Consider the following 20,796-nt stretch of genomic DNA (forward strand, 5'->3'; position numbering starts at 1 on the left):
ATGTACATGTATGTGTGCACATGCATGTATGGACATGTAGGTGTGTGCATGTGTGTGTGTGTGTATGTGCGTGCATATGCATCTGTATGTGTTTGCACGTACATGTGTGTGCATGTGTGTGTGCATGTGTGTACGTGTGTGTGCATGTGTATGTGTATGTGTGTGTACATGTGTGTGCATGTGTATGTGTACGTGTGTGTGTATGTGTGTGTACGTGTGTGTGTGCGTGCTCACACATTCTTCTGTGTGCTCCTCTGTAAATGCACCACCATTCACCCAGGCCTCAGTGATCAAACCCCAGAGCCATCTCAGCCTCCAGCTCTGTCTCTCCCTGTAGACAGTGAGCCCTGAGCCCTGCAGTGCCTGACCTTCCTACTCATTCTTGTTCCCAGCACCCTGACCTGTCCTCCACCTCGCTGTTCCCTCCTGAGATCAGAATGCCATAGCTTCTGATTGCTGTCTCAGCCTGCCCTCGTCTCTCCGCCTTCCCACCCTTTCCTGACACTTGCCACCTGTCTTAGCTTCCCAAAGGACAAATTGTGTCACTTCCCTTCTGAGAAGCCTTCGTTGCCTGTAGGGTAAAGTCCAAAGTCCTTACTTGACACTCGGGGCTCTTCGTACCTCTCTCTCCCCAGCGCTGCCCAGTGCTGGCATGTGATCCCGCAGTCACCAAACGCGCGCTGTCTTTGATGCTCCCACACCCTTTCACGTAGTGATCTGTCCGCCACGACCTTTCCCTTCTTCTTCGGGGGCAGTAGCTCACCCTCTAAGATACCACTGGGGATCGTCACAGGCAGAGGCAAAGGCTTTCTCTCCTCGGCTCGTCTCAGACTCCCATCCGTACCTATGTGGCTCCCTCCACAGCCTCTGAGCTGCAGCTTGCCATCTGCTTCTTCCAGCCCAAGGCAGGAAGGGGAAGAGGGAGTATAGCCAAGGTCCTGCTCTTTTTTTGTTTTTGTTTTTGTTTGACATGGAATCTTGCTGTGTCACCCAGGCTGCAGTGCAATGGCACAATCTCGGCTCACTGCAACTTCCACCTCCCGGGTTCAAGCAATTCTCCTGTCTCAGCCTCCCAAGTAGCTGGGACTACAGGTGCCATCATGCCCAGCTAATTTTCGTATTTTTAGTAGAGACGGGTTTTCACCATTTGGTCAGGCTGGTCTCGAACTCCTGACCTCGGGTGATCCATTCACCTCAGCCTCTCAAAGTGTTGGGATTATAGGCGTGAGCCACGGTGTCCAGCCAAGGCCCTGCTCGTAAGGTGCAGCAACCCTGCCTGCTAGCAGAACATGGGCTCTGACCCATCAGACCAACATCTCCACTCTTGGGAAGGGATAGGGAATAGGAATGCAGAGGCAGGAATTTCGGGACAGGTAGGGCAACGTCCCTCCCCTTTAGCAGTCTTGTAATATTTCAAGCCCAAGCCAAGAAGCAAACTTTTCCCTTTTCTTTCTTCCCTGTGTTGCAATACCCTTGCCTGTACCCACCTGATTTAGTCACAGCTCATCTCCATAGCAACCCACGTTCCTCACCAAGCTGTTAGGGTCTCTATCAGGAGAGGAGGGAAATGAAAGATTGGACTCTTTTTCATTTGGAATCCTGTCTAGCGCCCTTATGTTCTAGTAGGCTCCTGGCAGGAGCCAAAAAGAAGAAATAACATGTGACAATTAGTCCAAACCAATCCTTAAGTATCCTGTGTCATGTGCGTCACTCAGCCACACGGACACAGAATCTGCAAATATGTGTGTATATCTTTGCCACAAAGAGGGATGTGGAAGGATCTAAGCTCAGATCATATTAATGTTCCTGATCCTAAGAGGAGGCTGGAACTATGCAGGGGGATGCAGAGTGTCCTTGAGTGACTCTGTCTTCAAGTAAGAAAATCCCCAATGCATGAGACCCGAGCCTCAAAATCAGTTCTCTGGACTTCCATGCTGATGCCCTTTGCATAATACCTGCTAATGTGTGTGCATGCATGCATTTGTGTGTGTTCACATGCGTGTGTACACGCACACTCGTGCATGTGTGCACATGGAGAGTGATTGGATTTGCCTATGTAGGAGTGTATAAGGGCCAAGGGCCCACACAATCACGGGCAGAGCTGATTTCCCTTGATAATGCTGGTGTACCTCAATAACTAGCCTGCCAAAGGTAGAAGTAACTTTTGCGTTGTTTCTCTCAACTCCTCCACTTGACGGTGAGGAGGAACTTGCAAAAGTTGATCATCAGTTTCTCTATCAGACATGCCCAGCAAAATTGTGCTACGCATAATACACCAGTAATTAACCTTGTAAACTTACTTTTTGAACAACTCTCATCTATAGTTTACAATTAATTAGGGGATCCACAAGGGATTGACTCTGAAGAAGATAATTATGCCCCTTCCTGGGGTTATGGGGAGCTTCACTAGTCAAGAGGCATATTATCTTCCCTGGGAAATTAAACCAGTGCTCCATTATCAGATGGTTTCTAAATGAGTAAAGGACTGAATTTTGACATCACGGTCTCATTTCGGCAAGAAAGAGACAAACTGACAAGCTGTTTTGTCACATGCTTGTTTGAGCAGAACATTTTGAGGAATGTCTCTGGGTCTATCTGGGAAGAGGAGCCGCTGGGTAGGAAAAATGTCCTAGATGACCAAATGTGACGGGGCTGTTTGCCAAGTAATCACCCCACGCCTGAGCACAGGAAAAGCGGAAATGCAGTTCCATTTTCTGCTCTTGGACCAGAGGGAGTTTGCTCAGGGTGGAGAGTCAGAGCACATTTGGTAAAATATTACGACCATTCTGCATGGCTGTTGATGCTAGTGTACACAGCGGTATGAAATCAACTGATTCTGCCTGATAACATTTTGCTCATCACTAGCAGGTCCCTCTCCGGATGGCCTTCCAGCTCGCACACCTGTCTTCCCCAGGAATGGCCCTCGTGACTCAGAGCCGTTGTCCTGCAGCCTCAGCCTGCCTAGCGAACCGATCTGTCCGAGGTGAGGACACGTGACCTCAGCTGGGCCAATCAGATTCTCTCCACCGGGAATGATGAATGAAGGCAATTCCACTGGGAGCCTTGACTTTGAACGGCATTTGGTAGGGACAGTTCCAGTGATGGGGTCCTCCTCTTTGGAGAGAAGGGAGGTGGAAGTGAAGATTTGGAGCCTGGCTTTGGATCCAGACATTTCTGGGTTTGGATCCTGACCCACTTCTGGCTCCAGTCCCAGCCCTGTGACCTTCAGCAAGTGACTTAACCTCTCTGACTTCAATTTCCTCACCTGGGAAAATGGAAATCAGGTAAGGAGAAAAAAAATTCTATTTAAAAACTATCTTAAAGTCACTTTTACTGGTTGTGAAATCTCTCGATAAATAGACTTTGGCTACATTGATAAACTCTTTGGTTTTGAAAAAATAGGCCTGAGGATGTGTATGCCTGGAAATTCATAGAAAGAGATTTATTTTGTTCTAAAGAATGAGGTCAGAATCGCAGAGCCACCATCTTGCAGCCCCGCGTGTGTTTGCCTAAGTCTGCTTGAACCCTGAGTGCCAGCCTGTCCCCTGCATAGCCCCTTTTCTGCTCTGACAAGATGAAAGAGACAATCATGAACTAGGAAACACCCGCCAAACTTCAGGCACAGGTGTGCATTGCTGGGAAAGAAATTGGTTGTAGAAAGAAGGTGGTTCATAGAATAGCTACAGCAGATGATAAAAAAAAACTTCAGCTCTTAAAGAAGTTAGGGGCCGGCACAGTGGCTCACGCCTGCAATCCCAGTACTTTGGGAGGTGGAGGCGGGTGGATCACCTGAGGTCAGGAGTTCCAGACCAGCCTGGCCAACATGATGAAACCCCGTCTCTACTAAATAAAAAAATAAAAAAAATTAGTCAGGCATGGTGGCGGGCACTTATAATCTCAGCTATGCGGGAGGCTGAAGCAGGAGCATCGCTTGAACCCGGGAGGCAGAGGGCAGAAGCTGCAGTGAGCCGAGATTGCACCATTGCATTCCATCCTGGGTGACAGAGCAAGACTCCATCTCAAAAAACGAAACAAAACAAAACAAAAAACACCAAGAAATTAGGGGCAAACAATATCTGGTATTGAAGAGGTGAACACACTTACGAGTTAAAGTAGATCAAGGATCAGTCATCCACTTTAACAATCCTAAAGTTTAGGCATCTCTGGCAGCAAACACTTCTTTAACCACTGCAGGTGATGGAAATCGCTACCCAGCACCTTAAGCTGAGGTACAGCAGTTGAGACACACACTGAGACACAGCAGCTGATGGAAATCGCTACCCAGCACCTTAAGCCGGCGTGATGCAGACAGTCTGACTAGTTTAGGAAGATGGGCTGAACCTCTGCCCAAACCATCTGTGGATGAAAAAGCACCACTTGCTACTGGAGAGGATGATGATGAAGAAGTTCCAGCTCTTGCAGAGAATTTTGATGAGGCTTCCAAGAATGAGGCAAACTGAATTAAGCCAACTTCTGAAGAAGATAAAACCTAAAACCTGCAGAAATTACTGGGAGCTGCTATTTTACATTATTACTGCTTTTTTTTTTTTTTTTTTTTTGACAGAGTCTCACTCTTGTCACCCAGGCTGGAGTGCAATGGTGTGATCTCGGCTCACTACAACCTCCACCTCCTGGGTTCAAGCAATTCTCTTGCCTCAGCCTCCCAAGTAGCTGAGATTACACGCACTGACCACCACGCCTGGCTAATTTTTTGTATTTTTAGTAGAGATGGGGTTTTACCATGTTGGCCAGGCTGGTCTTGAACTCCTGACCTCAGGTGATCCACCCATCTCAGCCTCCCAAGGTGCTGGGATTACAGGAGTGAACCATTGTGCCCAGCCTCAATTGCTTTTTAAAACTGGTTTATGGATCTGATAAAATCTAGATCTCTAATATTTTTAAGCCCAAGCCCCTTGGACACTGCAGCTTTTTGCTTACATACAATTCATTTTTGCTTACATACAATTGATTATTTGTAGGTAATTAAGCTGAAGAAACCTGGAAATAAGGTTTGAAACAAAGGTTAATACAGTTATTGGCCTATTTAAAAGAAAAAAAAAAGAATTACAGAGTTTCTAGAGTGAGTGGGCATAGGGGAGGAGAGGGAGGAGGAGACGCTTGGTGGGAGTGACGAATGATGGGGGAATCTGGGACTTCTGGAGAACGTTTTCAAGTTTCCTTCTCTGATGTTGCTTTCACCGAACCCAGAACCCAGGAGCCAGCAAGAGTTAGTGCGCAGTGCTCACGGAATTCACACACCTTTTTCTCTCAAGACCACAGGCAAGTGTACGCTGGGTTTGGCACTTGCCAGGAAACTGGAAATCTTCCTCCTGAGTTTCCTCATTCTTGGCAGGTTTTGAGTTCTAAATGAGCCAAATCTCTGTAGCCCCTTTAGTGAAAAAAAAATGAGCTTTAACCATGAGGGAAGTTGCCTTGGTGGTCCAACCACCAGACTTTCGTGGTGGAAGAACACGCCAGACTCTGTCTGTGGACAACCCTCCTGGGAAGTGGACCTGTTCTTTAGGCTGTAACTCAGGGGCTCTCAAGTCCCTGCAGCCGCACACAAGGCTCCTTATGGATCCAGAAGTTCCACGATGGCAGTTGTCTTTGCTCCTCCACTATTACTCCATCATTTCATTAACTTTTTCTGAATTCTCAAGGCCAGAATTACATGGTTCCAATTGTCCCTCTCATCATATTTCCATCTTCCTGGTCTAATTCTGCTGAATGCTTTCTAGGCGTACTGCACAGCTGCCATCCAAGGGCTTTGCTTTAATAAATCCACTCTCTTCTGCATCCTTTCCTAGTTTTTGATTTACTTCCTTGTCTATCCAGAGCATACCCTCAAGTAACTTTTTAAAAAGGTACATGGGAAGTAAATCTTCTGAGTCTTTCATGTCCGAAAATGCCTTTATATTATCTTGGCATTCAATATAGACTATAGAATTTTAGAGTAAAAATTATTTTTCATCAGCACCTTGGTGGCATTTTCCCATTACCTTCTGGCATTCAATGATGCTGACAAAAAGTTTCTGATGCCAGGTTGATTTTGTTCTTTTGGGGGTGAACTTTTCTCTCTTTTGGTAAGTTTTCTCTTCAGAACAGAGCTCAGTGAATTTTCCTCTGTAAAGGGCCAGATAGCAAATAGTTTAGACTTTGCAGCCATGTGGTTTCTGTTCCAACTGCTCAGCGCTGCTGTTGTAGCATGAAAGCAGCCATAGCCAATACATAAACAAACAGACATGGCCATTCCCAATAAAACTTTATTGACAAAAACAAGTGGTGGACCAGATTTGGTTCATGAATTTAGTTTGCCAACTTCTCTGCTTTAGAAGGTCAGAGGGTATTCTTTTTATGCTTGATATTTTAAATTTTTCCAATGAACTGTCTATACATTATTCTTTATTCATTGACTATGCTTGAACACTTAGTGAAACTTCCTACACTGATATTCATGTCCTTTAGCTTTGATAAGTTTCTTAGTTTCTTACTTTTCTAAATGTGTATATATATATATCTAAATGTATGTGTGTATATATATAGATATATGTATATATCAGTATCTGTTGAACCTCCCAGATATATTCAGTATATCTTTTTTCTTTTCTTGCTCATCTTTTTCATCTCTTTTTGTTGTTGGTTTTGTATTTGTCTGAACTATTGGTTTTGGCTTTTTAAAACAATCCTTTTACATATTTCAAAAATTTTGGCCATATATTTTTTATTTTTAACAGTTTCTTTTTGTTTTCTAATTGTTTCCGTTTTATAGAATTATTTCATTTTATAATGGATGCAATATCTGCTGGATTCTTCCTGAAGATACCAGAGGTTTTTGTTTTTTTCCAATTGTCTTGTATTTCCTGAATTGTCTCTAATCCCTTAGGGGTCAGTATTTTCCTTTGTTATTGTTGAGTTATTCTCTTTTCTATTGCAGGTTGTTTTCTCTTTAAAAATATCTGGTGCCCTGGTTGACAATTTGCATTTACATTAAGGTATATAGAGTTGCTTCGGTAGTCTATGAGCATGAGAGCATGCGGAGACCTTGTTAAATTGTGGAATTTGCTCTAAGATGTTGGTAAAGGAGCTTTAGAGATGGAAGACCCCTGAATACCAGTATATGGAGGTCTGATTTTCTGGAGTGTGGTTGTTTTTAAAACATGTCCACAGATTCTGGGGGACGCTTCCCTTCAGGAGAGGGAGCTTCATTCCACTCTCTTGAGTGAGGACTGGGCTTAGTGACTTGATTCTGCTGAGCAGAATATGGCCAATGTGCGTATGTGTGACTTCCAAGATTTGGTCATACAAGGCAAGTGTTTCTCTTTGTTCTTCCTCTTGGGGGAAGTCAGCCGCCACGCCATGAGGACACTCAAAGAGCCCTGTGGAGAGGTCCATGTGGTAAGGAGCTGAGGCCTCCAGGCAGCAGCCCTGTGAGTGTGCCGTCTTGAAAATGGATCCTCCAGCCCCAGTTAAACCAAATAGTTAAGACTTTGTGGCCCTGTAGTTTCTGTTCTGACTGCTCAGCTCTGCTTTTGTAGCATATAAGCAGCCACAGATAGTACATGAACAAACGCACATGGCCATGTTGGAAAACTTCAACCCTGGATGACATCTCAGCTTCGGCCTTATAAGAAACCTTGAGCCAGAACAATTCAGCTAAGCTACCCTCAAACTCCTCATCCACAGAAATTGTAAGATAAGAAATATGTGTTGTTGGCCGGGCACTGTGGCTCACGCCTGTAATCCCAGCACTTTGGGAGGCCGAGGTGGGCAGATCACGAGATCAGGAGATGGAGACCATCCTGGCTAACATGGGGTGAAACCCCGTCTCTACTAAAAATACAAAAAATTAGCCGGGCGCGGTGGCGGGCGCCTGTAGTCCCAGCTACTCAGGAGGCTGAGGCAGGAGAATGGTGTGAACCTGGGAAGTGAAGCTTTCAGTGAGCCGAGATTGCGTCACTGCACTCCAGCCTGGGCGACAGAGTGAGACTCCGCCTCAAAAAAAAAAAAAAAAAAAAAAAAAAGTGTTGCTGTAAGTGACTACGTTTGGGGTCATTTGTAACTAGTACATGGGCTATCAACTTTTCTTGAGATTGGACCTTTGATATTTTACTCAGATATCTCTACATAGCTGCTAGGAGTTTTGGTCCAAGAGTGGATTAAGATATTTTATATAGAGATAATCAACTCAATTATTCTGATTTTAGCCTCATATCTCATTTCCATTTATATCTGAAATTTCTGAGTCCCAAATGCAGGATTCTGGAGGGCAGATTACTTCCTGAACTGCATCCATTTCCATATCTACACTTAGCGTGGCTTCCTCTACACTACTTCACCAGTTATCACCCATCCACCTGCTTCCTATCTTCCAGAAATGTATTGATATCTCTTTTTTTTTTTGGAGACAGAATTTCACTCTTCTTGTACCCTGGAGTGCAATGGCACGATCTCGGCTCGCTGCAATCGACGCGTCCTGAGTTCAAGTGATTCTCGTGCCTCAGCCTCCCGAGTAGCTGGGATTACAGGTACCTGCCACCATATCCAGCTAACTTTTTGTATTTTTAGTAGAGACGGGGTTTCACCATGTTGGCCAGGGTGGTCTCAAACTCCTGACCTCAGGTGATCCACCCGCCTCGGCCTCCCAAAGTGCTGGGATTACAGGAATGAGCCAGCACGCCCGGCCAATTTATTGATCTCTCTTGTCTGCTGATGTCTCTCTTCTTGTTGTCTTTATCGATCTGTTCTTATAACTTTTATGGGTCTTTTACTTTCATTTTAATAGGATCTCAGGTGAGAGAGGAAATACATAACTGTGATTAATGTATACTTTTGATCCCACCTTTCTAGAATGGTCAAAGGTCTATAACTGGAAGCACATCAAGAAGATACATGCAAAAGTCCAGATAATAAAGCTTCGGGTTCATTTTCACATCACGAAGAGCTGAGAAGCCAATCGTGAATTGTGTGCCTTCATTTTTAACCCCAAACTTTGCAAGTCTCATGGGGAATGTTGGTTCTGATTACCTCAGAGACGGAGGCCGTTCATAATTGTGGAGCATAGTTTGCTTCTGCTAAGCCTTTCATTTCATAACCACAAGTCGAACTCGTCAGCTATTTCCATGCAACAAAGCCTCTGATGAAGGCTGAGAGGTTTAATGAACAAATAATTAGTTTTAAGAACATAAGACGACACAAAAGCACAACTAATGCCTTTTTAATTGCTTTCGCTCTCACATCTTGAGAAAACATATACCCGTGTCTCATGGAATCACGGTTATCTGCATTGGCGACTCTGGCACGTCAGGGAATCAGAGGCCCCAGTCTCAGACGGGGATACTGTGGGGCAAAGAAGCTGGGCTTTGGTTAGTCCATTTGCTGACCCTCAGAGCATCCTTAGAATTCTAGGCATAGAATGTCTAACCCATGGACTCTTGAGATAGTTGTAAAAAGGGGATCTTCTGGACCAGAGCTTCAAAAAGCCAAGGACATTCAAGATCTAGAGCCTCTAAGGGGAAAGCTTGAGGAGTTAGGTGGGGCGGGCAAGATATGGATACAGGCCAGGTGCGGTGGCTCATACCTGTAATCCCAGCACTTTGGGAGGCCAAGGCGGGCGGATCACTTGAGGTCAGGAGTTTGAGACTAGCCTGGCCAACACGGTGAAACCCCGTCTCTACTAAAAATATAAAAATTAGCTTGGCATGGTGGTGGGTGCCTATAACCCCAGCTACTCGGGATGCTGAGGCACAAGAATGGCTTGAACCTGGGAGGTGGCAGTTTCAGTGAGCCGAGATGGAGCCACTGCACTTCAGCCTGGGCAATAGAGTGAGACTCAGTCTCGGGGGGGAAAAAAAAGGAAAAAAGAATAGAGAAGAAGAAAATAAAATAAAATATAAAAGTAAAATAAAACTATGTCTAGTTTTTGTAGTAACAAAGTAAAGTAACAAAACTAGTAACAAAGTAAAGTATCAAAAGCTAGAGATAGTTTTTGTTACTCCTGAGATGAAAGAACTTCTTTATGGCAGTCTTCAGACTTAGCCATAGAGCTATATGACGTGATGCCTGCTTTCTTTGTTCTTAAGTTTAGGTGTGAAGGTTATATTCTCATGGGGTAATAAAACAAATGAACAAATAGTCTGATAAACAAAATAATTCTATGATTGGATAGGCCATGGCAAATGGATAGGGCACTCTAACAGAGGAAAAGGGGAGATCTTTTTTGAAGGGTGCGATTGAGAGTCTGAAAATTATACAGTCAAAGGATCAAGAATTCGTTCTAAAGGTTGAATAGAGGGGGAGGAACTTCACTGTCTATTCTAAATTGTTTTAGTTTTTTTGTCTTTCAAGAATGTCACTTTTGTAATAATTTTTTTAATACTTTAAGTAAATGATGTTTCAAAGTTTGCTATCTTTTGTGCCTCCTACTCTCTTTTGCCCACTTATTTAGTCAGTAACCTTTTCTAATTCACTGGCTCTGTGTCTGCCCCTGGGTGGACCTCTTTTTTTTTTTTTCTTCTGAGACAGAGCCTCAGTCTGTCACCTAGGCTGGAGTGCAATGGCGCGATCTCGGCTCACAGCAAACTCCGCCTCCCAGGTTCCAGTGATTCTCCTGCCTCAGCCCCCTAAATAGCTGGGGTTACAGGCACCTGTCACCACACCGGCTAATTTTTGTCTCTTTAGTAGACATGGGGTTTTGCCATGTTCACCATGGTCTGGAACTCCTGACCTCAGGTGATCCACCTGCCTCAGCCTCCCAAAGTGCTGGGATTACAGGCATGAGCCACTGTACCTGGCCCTGGGTAAACCTCTAAGTATGGAAACAGAACCAGTTCCTTGAGCCTTTGAGTGTCTCATAGATTAGTGAAAGAAGTGCCTGATGAAAGTAGCTGCTCAATAAATCTTAATTGAATGAATAAATACATTATATTTGCATGCAGCACAATCATTTGTTGTATGCCATCAATCATTTGTGTTGTAGCCATCTTCCCATGTCAGGCATCATCAAGTTTCTACAAGCAGCTGGAGGACGGAGATTTTTTTCTGTTTTAATCACCCAGGGGACTTACAAATAGGGGAACATTCCCAAATGAATAAGCCATAGTCTTGTTCCATATACTTCACTTTTTTGTGAATTACCAGTTCATGACTTTGACCCATTTTGCTCAGCATCTAGAATAGTGCCTGGCACATAGCAGGCACTCAGTGAATGCTTGTTGCGTAAATGAATGCTCATAAACATCTCTCTAATAGGTCGCCGTATGGTTAGACTCTGCAACCAAAGAGCAAGGTTGTCATACAGTCCTGCTGTGACTTTGGACGTGTCACTAAAACTTCCTGAGTCTTAATTTCTTCAGCTCTAAAATGGAGATAATAACATACATCCCATGGAGTTGACATGAAGATTAGTTCAACTGAAGCCTTTAAGTGCTCTGTGTGTGTGTCTGGGACCCTGAATAGCAGATAAATGAGAGCAATGCATATTTAGGTTACCCTGAGTGTTCACCTTCTTGTAAATATATGTATGTACTTTTGCAATTATTTCCTTCACTGAATTTGTAGGCATGGAACTGCGGAATCACAGAGCATGCACAATTTAAAATTTGCTACTAGCAACAGGTGGCATCTGGGAAAGTTGGTACAATTTACAATCCTGCTGGTACTGGTGTTTTTATTTTCTCCAGTCTGGTAGGTTCAAATGACTTCATACTGTTGTGTGATTTGCATTCCTTTGATCCCAAGGGAGGTTCAGCAACTCTTCGTCTGTGTAGCTCCTGTGAAAGCCAGGTCCCCGTGGCTCAGCATGGAGTAGCTTAATCAGAGAAGCACAGACAAGTAGCCTAAAGTAATTAAAAAGGAATCAGGCTTTACTTGGGTCTTTCAAAGAACATGAAATAAGTTCTCATTCATAACTAAAAATGACTTCTCGAAAGCGATTTCCTTTCGTCCCCAGTTTTCTCACCCCTGCAGACAGAAGCGGCTGTAGAGAGCTAGGGGTCGGGGGAACTCTTCATAAATAAATAAGTCGTGTCCTTGTCACATGTGTTTCACCTTTTTCATGAGTTGACAGTTCGTGCCTTTGGCCTTTTTTCCTATTGTGACACATGTATTTGTCTTTTTTTTTGTTTGTTTTGAGATGGAGTTTCACTCTGTTGGCCCTGCTGGAGCGCCTAAGTGTGATCTCGCCTCACTGCAACCTCCTTTTCCCGGGTTCAAACGATTCTCCTGCCTCAGCCTCCCGAGTAGCCGGGATTACAGGTGCATGCCGCTACACCTGGCTAATTTTTGTATTTTAGTAGAGATGGGGTTTCACCATATTGGTCAGGCTGGTCTCAAACTCCTGAGCCTGTGATCTGCCCGCCTCGGCGGCGGCGGGATTACGGGTGCAAGCCACCATGCCTGGCCGTATTTGTCTTTTTGATTGGCCTAAATCTATTTACATATCTGCTGAGCAGATCAAGTAGGCGCCTCCCCTGCAGCAGGTGGGCGGCAGAGTCCCACGTCCTTGGCTTGAATCCTCCACTGTGGGATTCCAGGAATTCCTGGTGCCCTGAAAGAATCCCTGAAACCTGCAACTTCCCCCTTCTGATTATTTCCGGCCTCCATCCCCGCCTTCTCTTCTTTTAGCTTGGATCTTAGGGGTATCTGTGTGTAGAGAGTGGTAGAGTTACCATGGAGATATAAGCTACATTAAACCGTGTAAGTGGGTGATGGCCAGCATCTTTTTTATTTTTATTTTTTAATGAAACAGACTAGATCAGAATAGAAAATATAAGAATGCCTCAGGTAGTAAAGGTGAGTGTTTCTTTACAAATAAAATACAATGTAGATGAGTCGGCTGGGTCATGCTTACTCTGGTTCTATAACAGTCACTGAAATACAGTGAATTAGTACTTCTGGTACTGGGCTATGGGTTTGGGACTTTGACTTTTGACATCATGTCTGTTGAGAGGACCTACAGTTAGCCTACCTCTTTCTAGTCTTACTGGCCATGCCAGGAGCCTGTTGCATGAAGTCTGTCTCTCTACTTGCCCAGATCACACCACACCCAATGACTTGGTACAACCACCACCATGTCGTGCATGCAGCCTGTGCACACCTCCCACCAGCCTGCCAGCTGGGGTGCTACCCCCTGATTCACATTGCTCTTTCACCCGAGGCCCCTGTTACCTTGAGTTGAGAGATTCCACTGGGCTCTGTTGGAAAACCTTCCTGCCCACATTTCAGGTGGGGCCATCTCTTTCTTGTATGAATTGTGAGCCATTTTTTTCCTTATTGATCACTTTTCCTGCATCCATTCCGGGAGGAAGCTTCATTCCTCCCAGATACTCTCCCGTTTTCCTGTCTACTGCAGACATTGCTCTCTGTCTCATGGATCTTAATTTTCTGTTTCTTTGGTCATTTCAATGCAGTTTTGGGAAGAGTAAGGTAATGATACGGTTTGGTTCTGTGTCCCCACTCAAATCTCATTTTGAATTGTACTCCCATAATTCCCACATATTGTGGGAGGGACCAGATGGGTGATAATGGAGTCACAGGGGTGGTTCACCTATACCGTTCTCGTAGTGAATAAGTCTCATGAGATCCGATGGTTTTATCAGGAGTGTCTGCTTTTTGCGTCTTCCTCATTTTCTCTTTGCCTGCTACCATCCATGTAAAGCATGACTTGCTCCTCCTTGCCTTTGCCTTCCACCGTGATCGTGAGGCTTCCCCAACCACATTGAACTGTAAGTCCAATTAAACCACTTTCTTTAGTAAATTGCCCAGTCTTGGGTATATCTTTATCAACAGGGTGAAAATGGACTAACACAGGTAAATCCTTGAGTTTTTTTTTTTTTTTTTTTTGAGACAGAGTCTTGCTCTGTCGCCCAGGCTGGAGTGCAGTGGCATGATCTTGGCTCACTGCAACCTCCGCCTCCCGGGTTCACACCATTCTCCTGCCTCAGCCTCCCGAGTAGCTAGGACTACAGGCGCCTGCCACCATGCCTGGCTAATTTTTTATATTTTTAGTAGAGATGGGGTTTCACCGTGTTAGCCAGGATGGTCTCGATCTCCTGACCTAGTGATCCGCCCGCCTCAGCCTCCCAAAGTGCTGGGATTATAGGTGTGAGCCACCGCGCCTGGCCTAAATCCTTGAGTTTTAAGTTCACAGTCTTGAAAGTGGAAACTACATATTTTTTAAAATTGAGGTAAAACTCACATAACCTAAAATTAACCGTTTAAAAGTGAATGACTCAGTGGCATTTTGTGCATTTACAATGTTGTGCATTTAGCACATTCATCAGTGTTTCCAGCTAATAAGCAGAAACTTAACATTATTCAAATTTCAGTCATGTCCACCTTTAAGTCATTGGTAAAAACGTTAAATAGAACCAAGGAGAGAGAGCTGGAGAACAGCTCTGCAAACATCTTTCTCACTTGCCCTGATTTCAGTCTCAACATCAAGCTCTAAATCAGCCCAAGAGAAGCTCATCCCTCCCATTAACAACTAGATGGGGACATCGTGCAATTATCACCTCTATTTGGGTCCAAAAATATTTTCATCACTCCAAAAGGAAATCCTGTACCCATTAAGCAGTTTCTGTTGCTCTCCAATCCTGCTTCTCATCAGCCCCTGGCAATCACTAGTCTTTGTTCTGTCTCCATAGCTTTACCCATTATAAATATGTCATATAAATGGAGTTATATAATGTGTGACCTTTTGTGTCTGGCTTCTTTCGCTTAGCATAATGTTGTTCAGGTTTACCCACTTTGCTATCATTCATTCCTTTTTAATGGCTTAATAATACTTTATTCCTTTTTGTGAGTTAATACAGTGCTTCATTATATTTTAACATTTTAATAAAATTTTAATAATATTTTTAATAATATTATATGTACATACCACAGTTTGTTTCTCCATTTGTTCATTGATGGACAATTTGGGCTGTTTCTACCTTTTGAATATTGTCAATAGTGTTGCTCTGAACATGTGGTTACATGCATTTGCTTTAGTAGCAGTTTTCAGTTCTTTTAGGTATATATATACGTGTGGAATCACTGAATCATACAGTATTTTTTTTTTTATTTGGTAAAGGGTCTTTCTCTGTCATCCAGGCTGGGGTGCAGTGGTGTGATCATGGCTCACTGCAGCCTCGACCTCCCAGGCTCAAACTATCTTCCCAGTTCAGTCTCCTGAGTAGCTAGAACTATAGGCATGTGCCACCACATCCAGCTAATTTTGTTTCTATTTTGTAGAGATGAGGTCTCCCTATGTTGCTCAGGATTATCTCAAATTCTTGAACTGAAGCAATGCTTTTGCCTCAGCTTCCTAACATGCTGGGATTGCAGGCATGAGCTACGGCACCCAGCCTCATATAGTAATTTTATGTTTAACTTTTTGAGGAACCACCAGGCCACTTTCCACAGTGGCTAAGCCATTTTACTTTCCCACCAGCAATGTATGAGAGTTCTAATTTTTTCACATCCTTGACAATTCTTATTATTTTAAAAAATTATTACACCCATCCTAGTGGGTGTGGAATGGCATCTCCTTGTGGCTGGATTTGCATTTCTGTAATGATTAATGTGGTTGTTCATCTTTTCCTGTGTTTGTTGGCCATTTGTATATCTTCTTTGGAGGAATGTCTGTTCAAGTCCTTTGCCCATTTAAAAAAATTGAATTATCTTTTTGTTGTTGAGTTTTAAGAGTTCTTTATACATTCTGGATATTAGACCTGGTTTTGACTTCTGTCTTTGTCTATGTTCCCATCTAGCTGTTTATGAGAAGGATGAGCTTCGTGTGGGCTGATTTGGAGTTGGATGTTCAGTTTGAACTGGGGGCAAGTGAGAAAAATGTCTGCAGAGCTGTTCTCCAGCTCTCTGTGCTTGGCTCTGTTCGATTTAGCATTTTTACCAATGACTCAAAGGTAGACACAACTAAAATTTGGATAATGTTAAGTTTCCGCTTATCAGCTGGAAACACTGATGACTGCCCATGAGGAAATTTTCGGAGAGGATTAGTTCTTTGCTGAACAGAGCCTCAGTGACTTAAGGATCTCACAGTCTGGGGATCTCAAACGCAAAACGGCCACCAGAGGAGGGGAGGTACCCGATGTTCTGCAGGATGGTGTCTTCACTTAAGTTGTGCTCACAATTACAGGTGATGTATGTGTGAGAGAATCAGAGGTGGAGCAGGGCTTAAGCCCATTTTTCAGAATTAAAGCTAGGGAGGTGTTCCGTGGAGGGTACCTAGTGATCATCTCAGAGAGGGCTTTAACTGTGGACAAAGGGCCAGACTTTATGGACTTTGTGGAATTCTGAGACTAATGTGATTTCCTCATATTCATTACTCTGTTACTCCATATCAAATTTTTCTCAGTAATCATTAGCAAAACTCTTAAAATGCAAAAGACCTGTGCTTGTCTTTGGGGGTATGGAGGAAAGGAATAGCTGTAGAGGCCAGATCTCCTGCCATGACAGGCTGTGGGGGAACCTGAAGGGATGCAGTGAGTGATAAGGCTACGTGTGGGGGAGTATGTTTGGCCTCCTTATCACCACATGGTCAGATGCAATGAGAGGAACAGCCAATACTCAGGTGTTTGAGTCAGATTCCAAGATGACTTCGATGGGTTGAAGCAATTGGTTGAAATTAAGAAAGAAAAGTAAAGAAGTTGAAGAGATGAGCAGAATAAATGTAAGCTCCCACAGTTGGGTCTTAAAATTCCATTGCATCCTTACAAGATGAAGGAGAACAGGCTTGAAACATTTTCCATGAAGAGGACTCTGGGTGTTGGTTGTTGGCATGGCAAGGCTGTAAAAATGTGACTGCAATGGAGGGTACATTGTCTGGATCATGGGAAGCCAGGATCCTAGTCCTTCCTGGGCTTGAGTTGATTTCACGTGGAATTATATATCCACTGCTTGGGGCCAGCATGTGAAGGGGCCGATTAGTCATGGGGCACTAGAGAGTTTCCAGAGCAGGGTGACAAGGACAGCAAGAGCCTAGAAGCCATATATTACAAGGTATGGTTGAAAAATCGTGTGTTGTTTGGAAAGGAGAGCCCATAGGTTGGCCTCACCTGCATCAAGCACTGCTGTGAGAGTGTATTAGTTTCTTATTGCTGCCACAACAAATGACCACAAACTTTGTGGCTCATAACAACGGAAATTGATCTTACAGTTCTAGAGGTTAGAAGCCTCCCTGGGCTAACACCAAGATGTCAGCAGAGCTGTGTTACTTCTGGACACTCTAGTGAAGAATCTGTTCCTCATCTTTTCCAACTTCCAGAGGCATTCCTTGGTGCAGGTCTCTCTTTCATTTGCAAAGCAGTGATCTTGACACTCTGACCTCTGCTTCCTCCTCCTTACTGTCCTGCCTTCCTCTTTCCCTTATAAGGAGGCTTGTGGTTGCATTGGACACTCCTGGAAGATCTGGGTTAATATTCCCATCTGCAAGTCCTTAATTTAATCACACCTGCAAAGTCTCTTTGGCCATGTAAGGCAACATATTCACAGATTCTGGAGATTAGGATGGTCACGTCTTTGTGTGTATGTATGTGTGGAGGGGGGTTATTATTCTGCCTATCATCAATGGCATGAATGGAAAAGTGTTTTTTTTTTTTTTCTTTAGCATGGCTCGGGGAAACAGAACCTGGGCTAACAGGCATAGGTCACAGAAGGAGACATTTGGAACTAAGACAAGGCAACCTTATCTCATGGACTGGAATTTCTACAACAGGAGAGGAGGGCTTAAGAGGGAGTGGTCCTGCCCTCTTGGGATCACTCACATAGAGGATGACTTTTTGCTTGGAATGATGTTTCAGCAGGATTTCCTATACTGGGTGGGATGTTAGACTAAATGACATTGATAGTTCTTCCCAATTTTAAGAGTATTAATTTCACATAGACTGTTTAGACGTGTCATTTGTGTTGTTTGGTTCATGATTCAGGAGACTAGACAAGTCTTGCCACATGGGATGTGACAAGCCACAGACATGCCCAGGGCAGCAGATTCTGGCAGTGTCCTGCGGAGCCCCATCAGCTCACAAGATACATTGTGAGCTGGACCAACACTGCATGGTCCAGCATCTGACTGCAGGCAACGATGACGCTTTGCCAAGGGCTCTGCTCAGGCTGGGTGCAGGCCAGGCTGCAGTGCCCGGAAGTCGATGCCACCGGGAGCAGCCCTTGGTTGATGACAAAAAGAAATGGGTGAATAAAGAACCCAGTTTGGGCCAGGTGCGGTGGCTCATGCCTGTAATCCCAGCACTTTGGAAGGCTGAGGCAGGCGGATCACAAGGTCAAGAGATTGAGACCATCCTGGCCAACATGGTGAAACCCTGTCTCTACTAAAAATACAAAAAATTAGCCAGGTGTGGTGGCACACACCTGTAGTCACAGCTACTCTGGAGGCTGAGGCAGGAAAATCACTTGAACCTGGGAGGCAGAGGTTGCAGCAAGCTGAGATCGTGCCCCTACACTCCAGCCTGGCAGAGTGAGACTCCATCCCCCCTCCAAAAAAAGAACCTAGCTTCTTAACCCTGGTAATAGTGGTGGGAGGGGGTGCTACATAGCGACATACCAGCTTCCCAGGCGGTCACCTGCTCATGAAGTCACCTGGGGGAAGTATGGGCTTCTTTCCCTACCCTGACTCATTTTCCCATTCTCTAGAACACTTTCTAAGATCATCTCCCAAACAGACCTCCTGTTCTCAAATCCTTATCTTCAGATAAGCTTCTGGGAGGAACCCAGGCTAGGATACAACAGAAGGTTTTCAGGGGGGATAAATCCTTCCCTGACAAGATACGACGTGAGCTAGGAGTTTCCTATTGGCAACACCCCTCCTTCCAATACAGAAATTCTCAGCATGATAGTCCCGTCTTCATTTCGAGAATTCTAAAATAGGCTCCTGCCTTTCCTAGCCATATGTAAAGTCTTGCTCTCAATGCTACATGAAGAAAAATCTCCTTATCACAAGGCGTCACGTGCTTATTGGCATTTGTCTATGAAATGCGTATAGACTTTCAATGGTTGTAGAGTCGGTTGTGGGGAAAATGGGATATTCTGGACTTCCAGAATTGATTTTATTTTTTTTACTCCAAGCACTCAGTTGATGAAGTGCAGGTGGCTTTGTTTCTTCCAGTTCGATTTTTCTTAGCCTACCCATTTATCGGGGAAAGGGAAGGTATATTTGGAGTTGTTCGCTTGGTCATAGCCAACACTCTGCCAGGCTGGAGTGTAGGGACACGATCTCCATGGGGCTGAAGTTCCCCTGTAGCCCCATGGACAAATGAGATGCAGCTGGCATTATGGTGGAGCATGGGGTCGTGTGTTCTTCATCCTGCCTGCTCTAGGGGCTTGCCACAGCTGTGAATGCCAGGCCAGTCCTGAGCTCTTTCTCAGTGCCCCAGTGTTGGCAATACCCTGAACTGTTGGCTGCTCGCTATCTTTGGCACTTTGCATTTCTCTGATAGTCACATCTTTACACCCCATGAGTCCCCCAATGTTACCTACTGTATTAGTCAGGGTTCTCCAGAGAGACAGAACCAATAGGAGAATTGGTTCACATGATTACAAGACGAAGTCCCACGATAGCCTGTCTGCAAGCTGGGGAAAGAAAAGCCAGTAGCGTGGTTCAGTCCAAGTCCAAAAACCAGAGAAGCCCACAGTGCAGCCCCCAGTCTGAGTCTGAAGGCCCAGGAGCCCCTGGGAGGCTGCTGGTGCATGTTCCAGAATCTAAAGACCAAAGGATCTGGAGTCTGATGTCCAAGGGCAGGAGGAGAGGAAGCAAGTGTCCAGCACAGTGTGGGAAGAGAGATAGCAGAGAGCAAGCAGACTCAGCAAGTAAGCTGCTTATCCCCCTTCTTCTGCCTGCTTTGTTCTAGCCACGCTGGCAGCCGATTGGATAGTGCCCACCCACATTGAGGGGGGCCTTCCTCTTCCAGTCCACTGACTCATGTGTCATCTCCTCTGGCAACACCCTCACAGGTACACCCAGAAACAATACTTTACCAGCTACCTAGGCATCCTTCAATCCAGTCAATTTGACATCTGTCAGTCACCATCACAGCTACCCTCTGAGTTCCTGACCTGGGGACGCCGAGATGTTTGGGTTCATCCTCTGTTTCCTCTTCCGCTCCCTCTCAGGATAGACATATACCTCACTGATCCATCCATGCTCCCAGGGTCTGGGTGTGCAGGAAACATCTGTGGGTTTCCAACTTCAAAACTCTAGCCAGCAAACAGCATATAGGTCTCCCCTTTTTTTCAAATTCCACCCCCCACCTCCATTTCAGAGGGAACTCACCTATTTCTTTTCGCTCCCTCTTCCTGTCCTGTAAGTGGGGCAGCAGACGACTGTCAGATTCATTTCTTTCCCTCCAGCCCTCCTCCCTTCTATTAGCGTGGAACCTTTTTACACAGTACAGGGCAAGAGAGGTTGGCAAGGGGGCAAATCAGTTGTGCCTGAACCCATCAACTTTCATGTCTCACATCCCTTGTCTCTAGCTCAGAAGCCGAGAAATGGGTGCTTTGGGTCCCAGCAATTCACACTTTGGAGCAAATGGTGACTGCAGTTCACATGTCTCAGTGGGGGTGGCCTGCGTGTGTGTGAGGGGGCAGAGCAGTCTGTCCTGTCTGATGGCTTTTTCTCCATATAAATCATCCCCCAGCCCTAGGTGGCTTGAAACAGCAGGTATGAACAGATGGCAGTGGCTTGTCAGCATCCTGTGTTCCTGGGGCGAGTCCAGCCGCAGAGGGACTGGGGATTCAGAGTGGCCATCAGGTGAGCAGTGCCATCAAAACTCTGAACTGTGTCTCAGC

General features: G+C 44.9%; 2 protein-coding genes across 6 annotated transcripts in view; one reads left to right on the forward strand and one right to left on the reverse strand.

Annotated features, from left to right (window-relative positions):
• TXNDC17 (thioredoxin domain containing 17) overlaps positions 1–20,796 on the reverse strand; it is a 997,418-nt gene that overhangs the window by 318,588 nt on the left and 658,034 nt on the right. The gene's annotated exons all lie outside the window — the stretch shown is intronic.
• The window catches only part of LOC126939805 (uncharacterized), a 910,157-nt gene that overhangs the window by 109,440 nt on the left and 779,921 nt on the right, over positions 1–20,796 (forward strand). Inside the window, exon 1 of one of the 2 annotated variants that reach the window (XM_050765551.1) lies at positions 20,416–20,425. The exons of the other annotated variant lie outside the window; for it this stretch is intronic. The gene's annotated coding sequence lies outside the window, so the exon portion shown is untranslated. Of the gene's footprint in view, positions 1–20,415; positions 20,426–20,796 lie in introns of those variants that run through there. 2 annotated transcript variants of the gene reach the window in all.

This window comes from Macaca thibetana, chromosome 16, assembly GCF_024542745.1.
Source record: "Macaca thibetana thibetana isolate TM-01 chromosome 16, ASM2454274v1, whole genome shotgun sequence".
Lineage (NCBI taxonomy): Eukaryota > Metazoa > Chordata > Mammalia > Primates > Cercopithecidae > Macaca > Macaca thibetana.